This window comes from Fundulus heteroclitus, chromosome 7 (assembly GCF_011125445.2).
Source record: "Fundulus heteroclitus isolate FHET01 chromosome 7, MU-UCD_Fhet_4.1, whole genome shotgun sequence".
NCBI classification, from domain to species: Eukaryota; Metazoa; Chordata; class Actinopteri; order Cyprinodontiformes; family Fundulidae; genus Fundulus; species Fundulus heteroclitus.
The window spans coordinates 6,641,176-6,656,539 of record NC_046367.1 but is presented as its reverse complement, the minus strand read 5'-3'; positions in this window follow the sequence as shown (position 1 = coordinate 6,656,539).

Here is a 15,364-nt window from a genome sequence, read left to right as displayed (position 1 = left end):
GTCCTGGCCGTGGAACACTGGTCAGCTCTACACCCTCAGCAGGATCCTGGAGGTGGCATGGGGTTTGCCCAACCAGTCTACATGTGCTTTGTGGATCTGGATAAGGCATTCAACCGTGTCCCCCGAGGGATCCTGTGGGGGGTACTCCGGGAGTATGGAGCACCAGGCCCCTTAGTAAGGGCTGTCAGGTCTCTGTATGACTGGTGTCAGAGTCTGGTCCCCATTGCCGGCAGTAAGTCTGACTCGTTTCCGATGAGAGTTGGACTCCACCAAGGTTGCCCTTTGTCACCGATTCTGTTCATAACTTTTATGGACAGAATTTCTAGGCGCAGCCAAGGTGTTGAGGGGATTCCCTTTGGTGGCCTTAGGATTGCGTCTCTGCTATTCGTGGATGACGTGGTCCTATTGACTTCATCAGGGTGTAATCTACAGCTCTCACTAGAGCGGTTCGCTGCTGAGTGCGAAGCGGCTGGGATTAAAATCAGTGCCTCCAAATCCGAGACCATGGTCTTGAACCGGAAAGAGTGCCTCCTCCGGGTTGGGGAGGATGTGCTGCCCCTAGTGGAGGAGTTCAAGTATCTTGGGGTCTTGTTCATGAATGATGAAGATGGAGCAGGAGATCGACAGGCGGATTGGTGCAGTGTCTGCTGTGAAATGGGCGCTGTACCGATCCGTTGTGGTGAAGAGAGAGCTGAGCCAAAAGGCGAAGCTTTCAATTTACCGGTCGATCTACGTTTCTACCCTCATCTATGATCATGAGCTTTGGGTCGAGACCGAAAGAACGAGATGCCAGACACAATCGGCCGAAATGAGTTTTCTTCGTAGTGTGTCTGCGCTCTCCCTTAGAGATAGGGTGAGGAGCTCAGTCATCCGGAGAGGACTCAGAGTAGAGCCGCTGCTCCTCCACGTCAAGAGGAGCCAATTGAGGTGGCTCGGGCATCTGGTTAGGATGCCTCCTGGACGCCTCCTTGGTGAGGTGTCCAGGGGAAGACCCAGGACACGCGGGAGGGACTATGTCTCTCCAGGCCTGGGAATGCCTTGGGATTCCCCCGGAGGAGCTGGCTGGCGAGAGGGACGTCTGGGCCTCCCTACTGAAGCTGCTACCCCCGCGACCCGACCCCCGGAAGACGACAGATGGACGGAACTACAACTTGTAACAAACTTGTAACAAAGCCGATTGTTCTTCTCGACATGACTAGGGTGGGACGTAGTACAGACCCAGAAATGAAGGGAAACTATTATGGGAAAAGGGCAATTTTGGAATAGTGTCAGAGAATGCGTCCTGCTAGCCAGCGTTGCTAAGCAACAGGTATGAATTACAGCAATAAATAATGAGTACTTTATTTACCTTTTTGTTTATACTCTAAGAAGATAAAAAGACATAAAAATGTATATCAGTTTGCTGGAGGATATTAATGAAGTAGCATCATTCTTTAGATGTTAGAGGGTGTTAGAAGATCTAATAGCACTTGGGATGGAAGCAGCACCTGTCTGAGCTATTGGTGCAAAAGCAGCCCTAAGATTTGCTGAAATGATCAGTGTGATTACTTTTTCAGCAATGTCTCTATGCCAGCCTGAGTTAATAGCAGCCAACTGGTGTTGAGGATGGTTATATCTGTCCTTTTAATGACCAGGTAAAGTTTAGATCTGAGATTTTCCACATATGTGGGAAAAATAGTTTATACAGTAGACTCGCTGCTTTAATAGCATAGAAGAATGTTAGCTGCCAACCCACAAGTATTGCAAGCACCTTGACTCATTCAAGTCGTCCCCCTACCCTCACGCTCTTTCTTCGGTGTAGAGTGGAGGCTCCGTTCACCGTATGCATGACCACTGATTGGGAAAGAGTGTCTTCAGTACCAGATATGCCAGATTTAGATGCAAGGAATTGTTTGCTAGAATGTTTAAATATGTTTCTCAATATAATAAAACAGCACCAGTGAGATTTGAGACTTTTATTTGTAGGTTAGGCGTGTAGGTTTTCAAACGTGTCTGATATTTCTTGCAGGAAAAGATGTACGAATTATCAAAACCTTCCATGAATTTTCTGTTTCTGTGTGCAGCACTGCTGGAAAGCTGATATTAGATAAAGCTGAAATAAACTGAGATGAGCCAAGTGTTTCAGTTGTTGCTGTTAAGTTGGTTGAGTTGAGCTGACTGGGTTAAGTTGGTTAAAGTGTAACTCATATCAATGTAAAAGCATGATATCATACCCTGACAAATTAGAAAATTCCACCAAAGTGGGCGGGATAGGCGGGAAAGGGGGGAAGAGGGTAGGGGGAGAGGAGCTGTGTTCGGATTGGGGAGGGGGGGCAAACAGCAGCATTCTTGATATGCTATATTTACTCATAGAGAGTGAGCAGAGTTAGGCTGGTAGTTACGCCATGGTTCGGTCTTCTGAGGTGGAGGATTTTTCACCCCCTCATCGCAGGAGGCTGAAGGAGTCTTTGTGGAGCCCAGCGGGCCAGGGACTTATCAGTTTATGCCAATGACTCAAGGCACTGACTCAGTGCTGCCTGAAGCCGGTGCTGCCGAGGCACTGAAGGACAGTCCAATTATATTTTATCATATTTATTTACCGAAAGCCAATCACCGAAAGCTTTGTGCATGCATGATTCATTTGCAATGTGGAAACAGAGGTTTCAGCGGCAGAGCTGCTAACGTCAGTTTCTCCAAATTACGACACAAAAACCTTTGATCCAATAACAATACGGATTTGAAATCCAATGCAAGATCAACATTTAACCCTAGAAGGTCGCCACACTGACAATTTTAGACACAAAGCAGGATTTCAACAAATATACACAAATTTTTCGAAATAATGACGAGGATATCTAGTAGGCAAATATAAGAGAACAATATTAGCAGTTTATTTGCTAAACAAGGTTGATTTGGGGATGAGGTACCCTTTATTAAGCTAAGTTGAGCTGGTGACTAGAGATCTGTTGGTTTGATTAAGATGAATTTGATTGGTTGAGTTGGTTTAGTTATCTTGCGTTGAGTTGGTCAGATTCCTCTTCTTCAAAGAGAATCAATGGACTAAAGAGCCAAGAATAGCTGATTATGTCCTGATTAAAAGGCTTTTTACTCTCACTCTTCTGAAATGCTTAGAAACATTTGCCACCATAGAAATGAAAAAAAAATATATATTTTATTGTTGTTGCCTCCCCTTTGCAGTATAGCATCTGCTCCCCATTTGTCCAGTTGGAATCAATTTCCTGTTTTACTTTTTGTATAATATCAGTTGTTTAAAGAAGGCAGAGCTGCCAGCTGAGTGACAGCATGGCCATTAACTTTTACTTCACCACTCAATGGACTCCCCTTCAACTGTTGACTTGAATTAGTCTCCTGCTGCCTTATTAGCAACAGCGGTGGAATCAGAGAAGGCTGTCTGTGTGGATCGTCGAGGAAGGAAGGAGGGGGGCAACCGCTAAGTGCCTTACTTCTGACTCCGATGGGGGTCACGGGGTCGCCGCTCAGCCTCACCCTGATGGACTTTGTGACACCACATGAGCAACCAAAACCACACACACATATCCATGCACAAATACAAAGGATTTCGTTTCATGAACACACGAGCCACATCCATGAGGGTATTTGGAACTGATACAATGAGCTCTAATATACCTACGCAGTACTACACTGCAGGACTCACTGAATGGGATCAGGCTCCATGCTCTTACTCTACAAATGACAACAACATTTCAAGTGAAGGGCTATTTTAGGCTGTGTTACAAACAGTTAATGGGACAACACGAGACTTATGGGTGGCGTTTACGGGAAGTTTTCTCTCTAATCACATCACCAAATTAGCAGTAATTTGAGGCTCTGAGTGAGACCAGTCTCGTTTTACTCACTAGTTATGCCTGAACATACCAGGCCAAAGCAGTGTAATTAAAAAGGAAATATAATCATGTACTGTATGATACATGTTTTTAACAACCGGGAAAGTTTAATGATTGATGGTAAAATAAAGATGCAAACAGCAATTCAAAAAATTGAACTGTGATTTACTTCCCAATGATACATTGCTTCTTCTGCAAGTAAAAGTCTGTTTAAATAATAAAATCAGAATCTACTTTATTCTCCAAGTTTGTGGGTACAAATAAAGAATTTGACTTCAGATTCCGACACTGAACACAGTTTGGACCTGTCAAGTTTTGCGGATGAACTGAATCGCACGGAGATGGATGAGCACAAGACAGACTGAATGATACAGTCTTCTACAGCAACTTCCTTTGCTGCAGGAAGTACAGTGTCTGCTGGGCCTTCTTACATATAGTATTATGTGTGGGAAGACACAGTGTTGTTGAGGATAGTAAAATGGGGCAGAATGAAGTTCTCCTGAAGTCTTCTGTGGGTTTAGCTCTGTTTGCCCAGTAAACAAACTGCAGGGGGTCCAACAGGGGGCCTGTGATGTAGAGTGACCAGACGTCCTCGTTTCCGGGGACAGACCCTGTTTTGGATGACCTGTCCCTGGCAGAAGCTGTCTCCGGAAATGTCCCCGATTTCAGTGCGTTATGATGGACTGAAAAAGTTTAGTGCAACAAGAGGTATTTACCCGGTTCTGACGCTGTCCTGACATAGTAGAAGAGAATGGAAGAGCTGAGCTGAACGTGCCTTCCCTGTCGGGGATGTAGTTCAGGCATAACAACCCCCCCCCCCAAGGCAGGAATTAATTGTCATGGCTAGGTCTATTATCATGATTTTGCCCTGATTTCCTGTTTTTCCCTGTTATTTGGGCTGACTCACAGCCCAAATAACAGATAGTTATAACTCACTGTCTCTGCTGACTGTCATGAGCAGTTGCACCTGTGACAGCTCATTTTTATTCACCTGCTGACCAGCCTCTATATATCAGGTCCCTACAGCTGCCTGTTTGAAAACCTTTGTGATGGGTGGATGACCAGCATTCTTCTCCTACCTTGCCTGTTCTTGACCAGGTTCTTATCTCTAAATTTTGCATGCCTAAATTTTAGGAGGCCTGTAAACATTGAATAACATAGTCCGTGCTAGGCTCTTTACCCGGAGAGCCAAATAATCAAAAGAGTCAAATTTTCCCACAACCACCTTTTTACACTTTATTGAATCACTAAGAAAGGTTGACACTCCTCCACCCTTCCTTTACTATCTACTCTGACAAATAAATTTGTAGTGTGAAGTTGTCGACTCTATCACAGTCGGTATCTCATTAAATTCATGTAACCATGTTTCTGTTAAGAACATAACATCAAGGTCAGTAATGAAGTCCATCCATCCATTCATTTTTCATCATGCTTATCCCTCATGGGGTCACGAGGGGGGCTAGTGCCTACCTCCAGCTGTCAATGGGCGAGAGGCAGGTACACCCTGGACAGGTCGTCAGTCTATCGCAGGGAATTACAGACACAAACAGGACAAACAACCATTCACACACACACTCACACCTAAGGAGAATTTAGAGAGGCCAATTAACCTAACAGTTATGATTTTTGGACTGTGGGAGGAAGCCGTAGTACCCGAAGAGAACCCACACATGCACAGGGAGAACATATAAACTCCATGCAGAAAGACCCAGGGTAGAACCCTTGCTGCAGGGCAACAGCGCTACCCACTGCGCCACTTTGCAGCCCCAGTAATGAAGTCATTGATTAAAAATGATTTTCTTGACAGTGATCTAATGTTTAATAGATGTAGTTTATATGACTTAAAGGTTTATATTGTCTCTGTGGCTGGTTGTATCTGACAAGTTAAGGCTACTAAAACTAATCCATGCATTTATTTTTAGTAGAATTGATTACTGCAACGGTGTTTTCACAGCCTAAAAAGTTAATCAGACAGCTGCAGCTGATCCAGAACACTGCTGCCTGCGTCCTCACTAAGACTAAGAAAGTAGAGCACATCACCCCCAGTTCTAAAGTCCTTACACTGGCCCCCTGTATCTCAGAGAATAGACTTTAAAATACTTCTGTTAGTCTATAAATCCCTGAATGGCTTAGCACCTAAATACATCACAGACTTGTTGTTGTCATGGTTTAAGTTTTGTCTGGCTTCTTTGTTATTTTGTAGTTCACTCAGCTCTGGACACTAATTAGTCTTCATTCCCGTCACCTGTCAGGCAGCAATTACCCCTGATCTGTTGCCACCTGTGTTCACCTCTTTATAAGACTCACCTCATTCTGTTCTCGTCGCCGGTCCATAGTGTTCACTCCCGCGCCGTCTCTGAATCCTTGTCAGCTCAGTTTTTTTTTTGTTACAGTCAGCCTGAAGACTTCCTTCAACTTTGTTTTTTGTTACAGTCAGCCAATAGACTTTCCGTCAGCTTTGTTTTTGTTCCAGTGTCAGCCTAGATCCAGCTCAGCTCTGTTCCCACTCCTGTTCTCCTCTCCTGGTGAGCTGTTCCGGTCTCAAGTCCACGGCTCAGATGTTCTGGTCTCCAGTCCATGGCTCAGATGTTCTGGTCTCCAGTCCATGGCTCAGATGTTCTGGTCTCCAGTCCACGGCTCAGATGTTCTGGTCTCCAGTCCACGGCTCAGATGTTCTGGTCTCCAGTCCACGGCTCAGATGTTCTGGTCTCCAGTCCACGGCTCAGATGTTCTGGTCTCCAGTCCACGGCTCAGATGTTCTGGTCTCAAATCCTCGGCTCAGATGTTCTGCTCTCAAATCCTCGGCTCTGAGGTTCTGGTCTCCTAGTCCTCAGCTCAGATGCTCCGTCCTGGTCTCAAGTCTTTGGCTCCAGAGTTCCTCCCGGTCAGTCTCTCCACACGCCTCCTGCCATCCAGCTTCTGCACCCTACATCTCCGTCTGACGAAAGACTCTGGGTTCATCATCATCCATCTTCCACACCCAGTTCAATAAACTCTCTTCTAAGAACTAGCTCTGTGTGTGCGTGCTGTGTCCGGGTTCATCCTAGAAAAATATCATGACTGTTATCAGTGTATCAACCCTCCAGACCCCTCAGGTCTTCTGGCTCCAGGCTACTCCGCATACCTAGAACCAGAACCAAACATGGAGAAGCAGCTTTTAGTTCCTATTCTCCACTTATCTGGAACAAACTTCCACAAAACTTTAAAAGTTCTATTAAATCAAGATTAAAAACACATCTGTTTAGGATTGCCTTTGACTGTTCTAGTTAAACTGTTTTACTGAAACATCATTAGTTCAACTTTGTAGTCTAACTGTTTTAATATTTGATTTTAGTTTCTACATTTTATTTTAATCATGTAAAGCACTTTGCATTGTCTTTGTACTGAAATGTGCTATACAAATACATTTTCCTTGCCTTTCTAAGTATGATTTTTTTTAATTACTATTTGTTGTCTGTCACGATGCGTAGATGTTTGTGTTAATTAGTCCCACTCACCTGTGTTGAGCGTTTTCCGTTGATTCCCAGTTGTATTTAAGTTCTGAGTTTTTGTTTCTCCTTTGTTGCCTCGCTGTTTTCGTTCCTGTGTGTGAGTTTGCTCCATTGAATATGATTATTTTCAGTATGTGCCTGCAGATGTCTTGCAGCTGCTTTGGTTCTTCACCACAAAACCAGCGTCCTCCTCACCAAGCTGCAGCTGCCTCAGGTCCCAAGCCCTGAGGAGTTTATTCAGGTGGTCGAGGCTCCCAGAAGACCCCAGCATGACAGGTTCAAAGCTTCTTCTGGGGTTCACTATTGGATTCCTGTTAGAGGTTCTCCGTGGTCTGCAGTCTTCCTAAGAGGTTCTCCGTGGTCTGCCGTCTTCTTCAGAGGAGGTTCCCAGTGATTTTGATGCTTCTTCAGAGGTTTCTAGTGGTCTCCAGTCTTCTTCAAAGGTTCCCTGTGAGCTCCAGTTTTCTTCAGAGGAGGTTCTCCATGGTCTCCAGTCTTCTTCAAAGGTTCCCTGTGAGCTCCAGTCTTCTTCAGAGGAGGTTCTCAGTAGTCTCCGTCGTCAGCAGCCTCCAAGGTCCCTCCACTGCCACCAGCCTTCGGAACACTGGGTCGGCTTGGAGCTACCTCCAGGTCATCCACCAGAACTCTGGTTTTTGAACTCTTTCCCTCCTTCTGAGTTCCCCTCCACCTGCCCTTGTTGAGTTGTTTTTGTTTGGACACTAGTGGGTGTCTGGAATCCGCCCTTGAGGAGGGGGTAATGTCATGATGCGTAGATGTTTGTGTTAATTGGTTAATCCTACTCATCTGTGTTGAGCATTTTCCATTGATTCCAAGTTGTATTTAAATTCCATGTTTTTGTTCCTCTGTTGCATCGTCTGCTTACCTTCCCTGTTGCTACGTTGTGTTATTTCGTGAGTTGGCTCCATTAAATATTATTATATTCAGTATACAGCTGACAATGTCTTACTGCTGCTTTGGTCCTTCACCACAAACCATGACATTGTCTTTTTATCTTTGTTCTTTCTGCCACGTATCATCACAGATATTTTACAGCTATCCCCACAAAAGGCCCAAGATTATGCTGGAAATTGTCAAGTTTGATAAAGATACCACTAGGGCCCAGTGTGTATCAGTCATCTGAAGGTCCTGAGCACAGACATGTTCCTTGATGTGTAGAGGAGGAGGTTAGGGGCTCAGTGACCTTTGGAAGATGCTGGTTTAGTAGCAAAGCCTCGGTTATCAGAATGGCACGGAAAAGATATCAGCTGTAAGCCAGTCTCAAGTTTGGTTCTCAAACATAAATATCCACACTGAACTGTGATATCTTTGCATCATTTTATTGGTGATGGATTTTCAAGCATTTGTCTTTGCCCTTTTATTTGTACCTAATCACTACAAGTTTGCTTAGTAGTTTTAGTAAACTTCGCTAGTCAAGTTAAATAGTTGTAAATTAAAATATCTTTAACCTGAAGTTGAATTATTTCTGTTAACACATTTTATATTTTGCAGAAAAGTTGTTGTAAATTTATTCAATATGTCTGCAGAGTTTGCTGTTTGAGAATGCCAGTGCTCAAACCTTTCTTTCTTCTTTAGTCCTAATGCCATCGCCAAATTGGGCTGGCATTCACAGAGTAATACTTGGCTGACATAACGTTATTAGATTAAATAATGAATAAGATAAATGCATTTAAGTATACAACTGCATATTCAGGTCATCAGCAAGCAACCATGTCCTACTGCTTAAGGCAAGGCAAGGTGAGGCAAGTTTATTTATAAAGCATTTTTCAGTAACAAGACAATTCAAAGACAAGGCAATACTGGTTAAAGTGGTAATTGATAATAGAATTGTGTTGTCCTTTCTCTACTTTTCCTAAAACAGAGCTTATGCAGCTTCTTTTAAAAAGTTCTTAACAATAGCTTCATTAAAAAGAGGTGTTTTATTTCTTCCCAGCACCCAGGTCTCCATAGCCCTTGCTTGTTGTTTTATAGACCTGACAAACCATAAGTAATTGATAAAAAAACAACAAAAAAAAACTGGCAAGGTTATCTTTGTCCTCATCTAAATATTCAGAGGATATTGCTCTAGTAATAACAGGAGTCACTATGGTGTTTTGCATTTCCAGTCTTCATCACTCAAATGTCTCTGAGCAAACAGGAAACATGGGCCTTGAGCTATACTGGGATAAAATAAATATACATGTCTCATTGAAAACTTGATTTTTTTTTTTTAAGTCAGCTGTTCTTTTGGCATGTAGATAGTACCATGGCAACATGACATTACAATCCTTCTCCATGGCTTTTCTAATAATGACACTGACAGGAGATGTGGATCGAAGGCCACATGGCTGCATGTGGATGCTTTTATCCCTGAGCGGACTTGATCTAGATCTATGAAAACACAATGTAGCTTCCTCTGACCTTGTCTGTACTTATTCATCAACAAATTCAAAGCAAATACTGCATCTGTAGCACTTTTCCTTGGCATGAAGTCATACTGCTGCTCACAGATGCTCGCTTCTGACCTCAGTCTGGCTTTCACTACTCTTTCCGTAACTTCCTTGTATGACACATACACATTATTCTGTAGTTGCCACAACTCTGTACATATCCCTTGTTCTTAAAAATAGGTACCAGCACACTTATTCTCCATTCCTAAGGAATCTTCTTGCTCTCTACGATCTTATTGAATAGCCTTGTAAAAAAACTCAGCTCCTGTCTTGCCTAGACACCTCAATAACTCCACATGTGTATGTCATCAGGACAAACTGCCTTTCCACTCTTCATCCTTTTAAATCCCTTCCTTCATCCTTACTAATATTTGCTACTTTCTGATCCACAATGGTTGCTTCCAAACCCACAGAGATCGAGTTTTTTTTTTTTTTAACCTCGTTTTGCTGATTACATAATATTTACTACTTTCAGGATGGAAGGACACTAAATAAAAAGTGTAATAAAAAATGTTTCTGAACAGGATTACTATAGCTTTAAAAAACTTTTTTTTTTTGTATGACTGATCTGGCTACAGTCTACAAGCCTAATACCCCTAACCCATGACTAAAGTAAAAAGCTGTTCAGGCAAAACGTCTTTAAAAATTAGAAGTCCAGCGTTCACTATGGTTCCAGTGAACAACTGAAATGTTTTTTAGTCCATTATTTCAGTGAATCATCTCACCAACATAGAATATGGACTAATTACACACAGAATGATGTTGTCAAGACTTTTTTGTGTTAATTAAGGTAATTTTCTGTTTACATCCAATGAAAACACTAAATTTGAGATCAGAATACTACATCAGATCAATGAAAACTTTTTTTTTACCACAGAAATGTAAACTTAATGGAAAGTATTTTATTTTCAAAAGGTACTCTTAACTTGCATGAACTACAAATAATAATTTTGTGATTGACCCATACAAAAGAAGTCCATGATAAAATATAAGTGAACTGCCTGGAGGCACATCTGACATAATTATGCATGGTCTGCCTACAACAGATACTGAAAGGTTATTTTTGAAAACAGAAAGATGGTAAGCCTCAGTATGAGACTTGCCATCTTTCTCTTTACAGAGCATCCATGACTTGCTGTTTTAACCCAAATCACACTTTAGGATGTGACCAGTTCACGTCACAGATGGCCATTCATACTGATCTTGGTTCTGCTAGAGCAGGGCTCACCAACCTTTTTCAAACTGAGAGCTTCTTCATTGGGTTGTGTCATACAAAGGGCTACTAGTACTGACCTTTGAATTAGAAGAGTCAGAGTTCACCTTTACTTTATTTAAAATAAACATAATTTTCATGCTTTGTTAAAGATATTTTTAAATCTATATAAATGCAAGTGTGATTAAACAGGGAGAATAATGGAATAAAATAAAGTTTTAAATGCAACTCACTGGTGGTTTGTGTTTTTAGAACAGGCTTGAGATATGTTTCATGAATTGGCGCTATATAAATAAAACTGAATTGAATTGGATTGTGGGCACCACATTTGGTCCTCAGGGGGCTACTTGATGCCTGTGGGCACTATGTTGGTGACCCCTGTGCAAGAGGTTTCTTCCTGGGGAATTTTCCTTTCCACCAGTGCTGCATGGGTGCTTGGTATGAGGGATTGCTGCAAAATCAACAACTCAGTGCAAGCGACCCTATGGCTGAATGTTCACCCAGAAGGAGTTATAAGACAATCCAGTGCCTTGAGACATGTTGTGAATTGGTTCTTTATAAACAGAGTGAATTTAAATGGGAAAATATTTAATCTTCAATGGTTTGGATTGGCATCGGGAACTAAAAACCTTGATTAGGACATTTCTGATAATGATGAAAGAAGTAGCCAGTAATAAGTAATGGAAGTTGCCATGGCACTGACCTGTGGAGATATATTAGTAGAGGTCATCCACTGAAGAATTTGATGCAGGAGGAACTCCCAGACCTGTTTGAAATGTTTTATTTAAAGAAACATTGAGTCTTCAAACCTGTGAATAATCAATTTTTAAAGGCTGGTTCACACGGCAAGATTTTAAAATAGTTAGCCAATTTTCAAAGCCTGAGAGACACCACACATAACAATAAGAAATCCTAGTTAAAACAGGTCTGTTCGTACAGTGTCCGGTCAGAAGACAAGCTCGACACACCACACACAAACAGATTTCACTCAGGATCATTCAGATATCAGATAGGAAATCTGAATCGTCTCAAGATCAAAACGTGAGTTCAGAGTAAATAATCGTGGACGACCAGGAAGAATAATGGTGATAGTTTGTGGACTAATTTCAACAGAGAAAAAACAACAAAAAGAAAAGTCGTTGGTTAAAGAAGCAGGGACAATCGCTTGCTGCACTATGAAATGGAGGTGAGTTATTTTTATTTATTTTTCTCTTAGGGAACCCCTCACTCCGGTTTCTGATTGGCTACACGTCACATTCAACAGGCTCCGTGCTCGTTTGTCCTAAGACGACACCACACAGGCTAGCATATCGGGGCAAGACAATCCAACATGTTGAATATCTCCGATTTGAGGTCAGACCGGGCCTGACGTTCCACCGAGCGGACCAGATCACTCTTAACACACCACACACGGCAGGATGATTGGCGATAAGGGGAGATAAGGGGAGAAATGGGGCTAAAGAGCCTGCTGTGTGAATCAGCCTTAAGGAGCTTAATAAGTCTGGAACAAGCATGAGATGAATTTTAATATAGCTACCACCCAATACTTCATTTAACTTTCCTTTCAATTGCAAAGAAACACTGGCTGACTAAGCATCTATTTTTTTATTTATTTTCCTGCAGAGCTGCGTTACTACCAAATGTGGACAAAATATTAGCTTCACTACCGTTTAACCAATGATAAATAAGTACATTTTAGGAAGCTAATACTAGCTACTAACCAACAGCCACCAGCTGTCACTCAGTGTGTGAGACACATCCTTAGACATAAGATACTACAGGCACAAACATGATGCATGACGAATGTGCGAAGCGGTGCATGTTTGAGGGGATAGGTGTCTGAGTTTAGCATAAATTACTTTTAAACTTTAACTTTCACATGGCAGTGGAAACTTATGAGAAGAATATTCTATCTTACTGTGACTAGGCAGTAAGATAGAATTAAAAGAAATGGTGCTAGTCAGGAAGAAACTCCAGTGTATCTAGTTATTACAAGAGAAACATGTAACTAACTCTATTACCTCAACTTTGTAAACAGTATAAATGAACAAACCAAAGTCGTTGATAAGTGGACCTGGCAACACAGTGCTGAACGTCCCTTTTCCCCTCTGTCATCACTCTTTAACAAACATGCAATATATGAAGACCTTTTGGGTTACTTATTGTTGTAACATCAATAATATATATATATAGTAATGTGCCCTATTTCTTAACAAAAAAGCATAAATAAAAATTGGTTAAATTAAAACGTTTCTCCTATTTAATACATGATAGTTAAATGTCCCTCGAGGATTGCCATTGAGCAGCCAGGCCTCAATGACCCAAAAGCCCAGAGTCCAGTCTCCTTACTGCGGTGCTGGTAACAAACCCATAAATCTTGGTTACACTACTAATTAAAGGCGTTAGGGTCACACAGATACCGGCGTCTTTGTTTTTGAGCAATGGGAGCCAAATAACAAGAAGAAGAAAGGTAAGAAGACAACACTATAGCTATTAACAATGTTTTTTTTTTGTTGAGCCGTTACTGCCATGCTTACAGAAGTCTTTGCAGATGTTTATTGAGAGCCTGGACAGTGATGTATATAGTGGATGAATATGTTGTTGAGAACATTATCGTACTTACAATTATCGTAACCCAATAATGTGGAAGCTAACAGTCCGCAACATTTTGTAAACTTAGTGTGAATGACGCTGCAAAAGTTAGCTCCACAATGTTTTCATATCAGCGTGACTGTGCCCCTGCTTAATAGATAGATAGATAGATAGATAGATAGATAGATAGATAGATAGATAGATAGATAGATAGATAGATAGATAGATAGATAGATAGATAGATAGATAGATAGATAGATAGATAGATAGATAGATAGATAGATAGATAGATAGATAGAGCTTTATTGATCTCACAGTGGGAAAATTTACTTGTCACACATCGGCTTAATAGACAAAAACAAAGGTGCCAATAGGAGGAAAGGTGCATAAGGTATAAGGTATATGGTATATACAGTGTGTCCACATATGTACAGTGTATCAAAAATAAAATAAAAAATAAAATAAAAATTACAGGGGAAATAAAGCAGATATTTAGGGTGACTTATGTACAGCTTACTAAACATACAATACTGCATCATAAAATGTCAATTATTGTTATGCCTAAGCAAACATGGAACCTGATATTTAAGCCTGACACAGTGTTGTGTTTAAAATTATTTGTTAAAGAAGCAAGCCCTGAAGCTGGCAAAACACTGACTAATCTGGGCACAAGCACACCGGCAACTCTGGGCAGATGTACAGTAGAGAGGCGGATCGGGGCAGCTGTGTATGGACAGCTCTGGGCAGGATCCATAATTTGGTGGCGGGTAGATTCCAAGGACTTAGCAAAGTTTGTGGTCAATAAACAGTACTTGTCGGATTCCAGAATAACTTAAAGGCAATAGGAGAGGTATCCAACTGGGGCAAGGTGGGAACAGGGAAATCCAAAAAGACAAGAACCTGGTCAAAGGTCTGGAAACTTTGGCAAGGAAGAGCAATAGATGTCTACTCACAAAACTGTTTTCAATAGTCTGGCAGGATGAGACTGTGGGAGGCAAGAACATGAAAGCAGATGAACAGGTGTAGGTAATAAACTTAACGAGCTGCTACCAGAGGATCACGGGTGGAGCAGATAACAATAATTAGGAGGTTCAGCAGGAGAGTGAGGGAGCAGATACCCAGCCAGGATCATAGCATATATACTTCATATTTTCACAATGGCTGCAGAATTCAAGCATCTGCGGCTCAAATGTTACAGCAATGACCACATATTGTCACTATAATCGAATTATATGTTATGCAGAAGCTCAGTCTGCACCAATGAAGATTTATTTCACCTGCAGTTAGATGTACTCTTAATAATTCAGTTAATAATTGTTTGACCACTGGGGATGACACCCATTGTGGATTGAGCTTTCATCCTCGAATGGTCAGTTGTATACTGTGATTTCTACACCCTTCCAAGGCTCACCATAAGCTACATACATACTTTGTAGAGATGTTCCACAAAATACTATACTATCTAGTATTTCCTTATGTGTAGCTCTCTTTAACAGAATTTTTTAATGGCAAGATAGGAAACTGTGGCTTAATAATTCAGATATGTTTTCTTCCACCTTTTCAGTTTCTTGTAGTTTCTCACTCTTTTCTGGGAATCATGGGGAATAAAAGTTCCAGCCTCTGCTCTCTTTGCCCTCCTGCCTCTGCACAGACTGTCTCCTGTGTGTTTATCTTCTGATTAAGGCTCTTTATTGGTAAATAAGGGTGTTCCATTGAGCCGGCCCATTCCCGCTCTCTCTCTTTGCACTCTTGGTCTCTCACATCTTTGTTATCCGT